The 7,573-nt window shown below is 40.6% G+C and overlaps 1 pseudogene; it reads left to right on the top strand.

Moving 5' to 3' along the window:
* The first annotated feature begins 1,702 nt into the window (after positions 1–1,702).
* LOC111963677 (cytokine receptor common subunit gamma-like) overlaps positions 1,703–7,573 on the top strand; it is a 12,639-nt pseudogene continuing 6,768 nt past the window's right edge.

Raw genomic sequence — 7,573 nt, 5'->3', positions numbered from 1 at the left:
GCTGCTGTAGGCCCTCCTTGGTTGGTGTAATTATTGTCGTCGGGAGAAGGAGAGGAGGACCAAGGTGCAGCGTGGTAAGTGTTCATTATTTTAATAAAACAACTGAACACTGAACAAAACAACAAAAAACGACAAACGAACAGTCCTGTAAGGTGACGAAAAACACTAAACAGAAAATAATCACCCACAACTCAAAGTGGGAAAACAGGCTACTAAATATGGTTCTCAATCAGAGACAACGATAAACCGCTGCCTCTGATTGAGAACCACACACATGGCCAAACACAAAGAAATAGACAACATAGAACACCAGACATAGAATACCCACCCACATCACACCCTGACCAAACTAAAAATAGAAATATACAAAGCAATCTACGGTCAGGGCGTGACAGTTGGTGACAGAAGCACCAGATCATCAGCAAACAGTAGACATTTTACTTCAGATTCTAGCAGGGTGGGTGCTGCAGACTGTTCTAGTGCCCTCGCCAATTCGTTGATACAGTTGAAGTCGGAAGTTTACATACAACCTTACCAACTACATTTAAACTCAGTTTTTCACAATTCTGACATTTAATCCTAATAAAAATTCCCTGTCTTAGGTCAGGTAGGATCACCACTTTATTTTAAGAATGTGAAATGTCAGAATAATAGTAGAGAGAATGATTTATTTCAGCTTTTTTCCTTTCATCACATTCCCAGTGGGTCAGAAGTTTACATACACTCAATTAGTATTTGGTAGCATTGCCTTTAAAATGTTTAACTTGGTTCAACGTTTTGGGTAGCCTTCCACATTCTTCCACAATAAGTTGGGTGAATTTTGGCCCATTCCTCCTGACAGAGCTGGTGTAACTGAGTCAGGTTTGTAGGCCTCCTTGCACACACACACTTTTTCAGTTCTGCCACAAATCTTCTATAGGATTGAGGTCAGGGCTTTGTGATGGCCACTCCAATACCTTGACTTTGTTGTCCTTAAGCCATTTTGCCACAACTTTGGAAGTATGCTTGGGGTCATTGTCCATTTGGAAGACCCATTTGCGACCAAGCTTTAACTTCCTGACTGATGTCTTGAGATGTTTCTTCAATATATCCCACTCATTTTCTTCCTAATGGCCAAACAGTTCTATTTTTGTTTCATCAGACCAGGGGACATTCCTCCAAAAAGTACGATCTTTGTCACCATGTGCAGTTGCAATCCGTAGTCTGCTTTTTTTATGCCGGTTTTGGAGCAGTGGCTCTTCCTTGCTGAGCGCCCTTCAGGTTATGTCGATATAGGACTCGTTTTACTGTGGATATAGATACTTTTGGACCTGCTTCCTCCAGCATCTTCACAAGGTCCTTTGCTGTTGTTCTGAGATTGATTTGCACTTTTCGCACCAAAGTACGTTCATCTCTAGGAGACAGAATGCAAGGTGTTCCACTCGTTCTTTAAAACTGTCAGAAACAATTATGGGTAACCCTTTAAAGCACTTTAATTGAAGGATCAGATTATACATGTTTATATATCAGTTTGTAGATAGTTAATATATGTGTTATAACATTGTTTGCTTGTTATTTAGCTGCTTTGATTGTCAGACTGTTCCTGTATTTTTATAGAGAAGATGATGTGGCCACTGCCACAGGAAATGTAGCACACATGTAGGCCTACTGTAGCTGTATAAAAGAGAGGAAGTAAAGGGGAGTGAAGAGGAAGACACATTTTGACATGAAGATGGTTGGAAGCTGGTTGTTTCTCCTCAGTCTCCGTCTCCAAGGATATGAGGCTCCCTCCACCCCCAGTAAGATTGTCCTGTTGGATGCTACACCTGTGATATTAAATATTTATGAATAATGTTAGTTTATTAAACATGTTTAAGACCTGGTGCAATGAAAACACATCTGGCCAATGTGCCCTCAACTTTTGATACTGTTTTTGATCTTGTCATAGGAGGATTTATTATAATTGATTGTGTTAATCAGGGAATTAGTTTTAGTTTGTCCCTTGATTTGGTGTAGGCCTACTCTCATTGTGAGTTGGTCGTTTCATGCTTTCCGTTGACAATTATTTGTTATTGTATTTGTAGTTTGTCACGTTTTTGGTTCAACTTTATATTTATTTAGTTTARTACTATTTACCTACTATTAACTTCTGAATTACATAGTAAAATGGCAACATATATAAGTTATAGTAAWTATAGGCCTACTCTTTTATAGGCCAATGCCATTTCATACCAGGTACTCTAGCAATTAATGTGATCAAACTATTACATAACCTATATATGTGTAACGCTCGTCGTTAGGTGGAAGAGASGAGGACCAAAGCGCAGCGTGGTACGTTTCCATATTTATTGGAAACACTTAACACGAACAAAACAATAAACAGAAAATGAAACTAACGACGCTACAGACCTGAACATGTGAACATACAGACAACGAAGAACGCAATGAACAGGAACAATCACCCACAAACAAACAGTGAGAACAGCCTACCTAAATATGGTTCCCAATCAGAGGAGACGTAAAACACCTGCCCCTGATTGAGAACCATATCAGGCTAGTTGACAACCCTAAACCAAACATAGAAACACATAACATAGAATGCCCACCCAGCTCACGTCCTGACCAACTAAACAAGACTGAACAAAGGAAATAAGGTCAGGAACGTGACAATATAGAAACAGAAGTTTTTTTTCAATGATYGCCTCTTCTTGGAAACACAAAATACTAAGAAACGGGAACTAAAGACTGTTTCATGTGCCATTTCTATTGCTGCTGTGACACCAAATGTACCCTGCTAGTCTGAGATTGACGTCAACTACTTTGTGGTTTCCTGTAATATAGCCATCCATCTTGTCATATACATTCACATACTGATAAAATTATTCATTTAATTCAATGTGATGGTGGAAAAGTACTCTGCAATCTTAGAAAAAGGTTATTTGGCTGTCCACATAGGAGAACCCTTTTTGGTTCCAGGTAGAACACATTTGGGTTCCATGTTGAACCCTTTGTGTAAAGGGTTSTACCTGGAACCAAAAGGGTTCTCCTATGGGGACAGCTGAAGAACCCCTTTAGGTTCTAGATAGCATCTTTTTTTCTAAGAGTGTAGTCATGATATACATGAATGTATAAACCCCTTCATATGTTATCTGATTTGTCTCTTAAAAATCTGGTAACATCCAATGTAATTATGCTACTCATCTTGATATCATACCACAGCTCCCCTTTAAAGGATTCAATAGGTTTTCAATAGGCAGGTTTCCATTGACCCAGGTTTATTTGACTAAAGCAATGTAATGAAAATAATGAAAATGGCAGATATAGGAGAAACTATCTAAAGATCAACATTTTTATCTGTTCAACAGGGGTGGATTTTGAGACATGGGAAATACCTGAGACATGAAACAGATATGTGGGAGGGCACATAAGCTTTCGCCAGTTTATTAATGCACAATTTAACTAAATGGGTCATTGAAACACTTCAACCACTACAATTTTATTAGAAACGAGCTATGTTTCCATCCAATTTGCAACAGATCTTCATGTGAATATTCAAAAATCTGCATAAAAAAAGCTGTGCATTTTCCCACCATAGATGTSTTTCCATCAAACTGAATTTTTGCAGATTAAAGTCTGTGCGTATGACGTAGTGCACATAAACATGAAGTTTGCCTTTAAATTCACATGTACCGAATGAAAAATACAAGTTAAATGGGTTTCCATCACATTGTCAACTCTACTGATGGTTTTGTCACAAAAACGGTTGCGTTACATAGCAAATGTGCCCACTCTGGTCTTGGCACATGCGGTTTAGCCAACAGCTCGTAGATACATGAGATTATTATGGATAAGAACGATATTTGTATTTGTCAAACGGCAGCCAAGCATCGATCATCATGTCACCAGAATAAGACCCTAGATATTTATTGGAAAGGAGTATCAAGCTCATCGCCTTGCACATACACCACCTTGTGAAGTTTATCATAATTTAATTCATCTGTAACCTTATAAATTGCATGCTTTCTCAAGCCGTAGTGGGAGGATCACYGAACATATAATCTTGTGACTCCCAATTTTACTTCGATATGATGGTTATTATATCAATATTTGCGCATAAACGCGTCTCCACAGCCGTTTCTCACATAATTCATTTTCCAGACGCACAAAGATTCTACCATGTGTATCTGACAAATTGTCTGTCTGCATTTTAAAATTGTACCGGCATTTCATGTTTCCATCAGCCCCTTCCTGGCTTTTTATGCGTCAGGTAATTCATCCCCATGAAATGGTTAGATGGAAACGTGGTTACTGAAGCGTGATTTATGCGAGATAAAAAAAACATTTAGTTTGTAACCTCATTACGCCCAGCTGTTTTTATGAGAAGGGTGCAACTGTGGCATGTAATTCGGGGCGTTCATGCATGTGAGCATTCCTGCGGGTGCAGGAACCCCTCTTTATTCATCTATTGGTCCATTTTTAAGTTAGGACAGGCGGGAGGTGGGGGCGCTCCAGTACAGTAGGTGGCGTTAATGCACAGTAATGTTGGATGCCAGCCGCCGATAAACCCCACAGAAGGGGCAAGAGCGACAACTGTAGCTAGCTAGCCGTACAACGGTCAACAGTGTCCTTCACCCCTGCCTGTCGGGCACTGTTTTACCGCAATTCTGTTAACGACGCTGAGGGCAGGTGGGCGCGAAGGACATTCTCTACCCGTGTCGCTCCAGCTAGCTAGCAAGGAGGACTCCAGTAGGCAGTGCAGTGTGTCACGATCGTGTGGAGAGAGACGGACCAAAACGCAGCATGTGGAAAAATAAGCCATCTTCTTTTATTTTACTACGAAGAATGAACATGAAACAGAAACACTATTACAAACTATACAAAACAACAAACGACCGTGAAGCTATAAACGTAGTACACACACACAGGCTACAAACGTTCAACATAGACAATCCCACAAACAGCCTAAAGCCTATGGTTGCCTTACATATGGCTCCCAATCAGAGACAACAATAAACCAGCTGTCTCTAATTGAGACCAATTCAGGCAACCATAGACTTTCCTAGATACCTACACCAACCATAAAGACACAGCTAGACTACTATACTAAACATAAACCCAACTACTCTAATAAACCCCCTAAACCTTACAACCCCCTAGACACTACAAAAACCAAATACATTCCCCATGTCACACCCTGACCTAACCAAAATAATTAAGAAAATCAAAGAATACTAAGGCCAGGGCGTGACACAGTGCGAAAACTCAGATAATAATTATTTGGCGGCCTTACTGCTATTAAGCCCATACAAACACATTGAATAAACAGATTCCCCACAGATATTTGTTCTTTAGTGTCTGTCCCTATATCTGAGAGATATAAGGACCAGGAAACATTTCTTATTTGTTGTTTTTTACATGTATTTAACCCTTATTTTTGGCACTAAACAGTCTCCATAGTAATACTTCAATAAATGTTTTTGACTGGTACGGGGGACCTTCAGACAAGTCGTGAGACCGTGGGCGTCTAGAAACATGTACATGTCCGTGAGAGTCTAACCTTTAAACAGAGGGGTCATATTATAGAAGTTGGCATATCGGCTGGACCAACTTCAGTCCCAAGACGCTTGGGAGTCATCTTTCCATAGAGTCATCATAATAATTTTGTAAGGCCAAACGTTCGGACCCTACAGACGATTTTGTGATAAGATCGATTTTCGGGATGTCTCAAGGTCTGACAAACACCGCTTAGCTCTGTCACCGAAGATGCGAAGTGTTACATAGGCGGATGTGGTGATTTAATGCATCCAATGAAAAGAAAACAATCTCTAGCTTAAATTGAGAGATATTATATATTGAGGATGTTTGATTAGCTAATTAGATGTCCGCACAGGTGCAGAAATCGACCTTAGGAGGTTTTAATGGAAACAGAAGCAAATGTCTGATGCTTTTGCAGATGTAAACTGCCTGATCATTAACCTGGATTATGTCAACTGCACCTGGAGTGAACAGGGGAGTCCAGAGGTCAACTACACTTTCTTCCACAAAAGGTTACATTACATTTAAGTCATTTAGCAGACGCTCTTATCCAGAGCGACTTACAAATTGGTGCATCACTTATGATATCCAGTGGAACAGCCACTTTACAATAGTGCATCTAAATCTTTTAAGGGGGGGGGGGGGGTTAGAAGGATTACTTTATCCTATCCTAGGTATTCCTTAAAGAGGTGGGGTTTCAGGTGTCTCCGGAAGGGTGTGATTGACTCCGCTGTCCTGGCGTCGTGAGGAGTTTGTTCCACCATTGGGTGCCAGAGCAGCGAACAGTTTTGACTGGCTGAGGGGAACTGTACTTCCTCAGAGGTAGGGAGGCGAGCAGGCCAGAGGTGGATGAACGCAGTGCCCTTGTTAGTGCAAAGGTTAGTGCAATGGCTGTAATGGTTTTCTTCTGTGGAAGGAGAGACCAAAGCGCAGCGTGATTAGTGTTCATCATGTTTAATAAAAGACAAAAACTGAACACTTCCAAAATACAAAAAAACAACAAACGTGAAAACGAAACAGTTTCATCTGGTGCAGACACCAAAGACTGAAGACAACCACCACCAAAACCCAACACAAAACAGGCTACCTAAATATGGTTCCCAATCAGAGACAACACAAAACACCTGCCTCTGATTGAGAACCATATCAGGCCAAACACAGAAACAGCAAAACATAGAAATACAAACATAGACTGCCCACCCCAACTCACACCCTGACCATACTAAATAAAGACAAAACAAAGGAAATAAAGGTCAGAACGTGACAATGGCAGTACCCTGTCTTACTTTCAATATGTGTTGGGCGATGGGTGTTGAGCTCTTGGTACAAAATGCTTGCCGTGCACATGTGATGGATGCTACACATTGAACATGAAGAGCAATAGTCATCTTACTTTAGGCTTTTTAACGTGTGTTTTTCCTATTTCAATCTTCATTTGATTGTGTCGTTAACATTTGACCCTCCTTAATGCTTTTTCTAGTGAAGCTTTACCCTCTGTTAACCTGTCAGTTGAGATGAACAAAGACCCAGAGCTGAATCTGTACTGGAACAACAGCAAGAACACCTACTGCATTGAGAGTGAAGTTCGCTACAGAATAAACAGCGACAAGTGGAAGGTGGGGATGGGTCAGGACTCAGGAGTTGGCCCACTGTTTGGACACTGTAACCTACTGGTCATTTTTCAACAAAATACTGGACAATGTTTGAAAAAACTCTCTCTCTCTCCTCCACTCTCTCTTTGTTCCTTTCTTCAGACATCTACTCCAAGCAAGGAACGGAAGTATGCTGTGGCTTTCCCGTTAAAGAGCAGTCGGTATGAGTTTCAAGTGAGAGCACGAACACAACAACGAATGTGGTGAGTCCAAGTTCTGGTGTGAATGGAGTCAGCCCATTCAATGGGATTCCATGAAGGGAAATAACTTCACAGGTAAATACATACAAAATCTCTGCTTTGCTTTATGGTTATAAAGTTGTGCTCAGACTTCTGTCAGGACTTTGTCATGTCAACCTTTCTCTTTGGCCTAGACATATCTGGCAGCTCAATGTCTGTGTGGAAGCC

This window comes from Salvelinus sp. IW2-2015, linkage group LG5 (assembly GCF_002910315.2).
Source record: "Salvelinus sp. IW2-2015 linkage group LG5, ASM291031v2, whole genome shotgun sequence".
Taxonomy (NCBI): domain Eukaryota; kingdom Metazoa; phylum Chordata; class Actinopteri; order Salmoniformes; family Salmonidae; genus Salvelinus; species Salvelinus sp. IW2-2015.
This window is presented reverse-complemented; position numbering and strand designations above follow the sequence as displayed.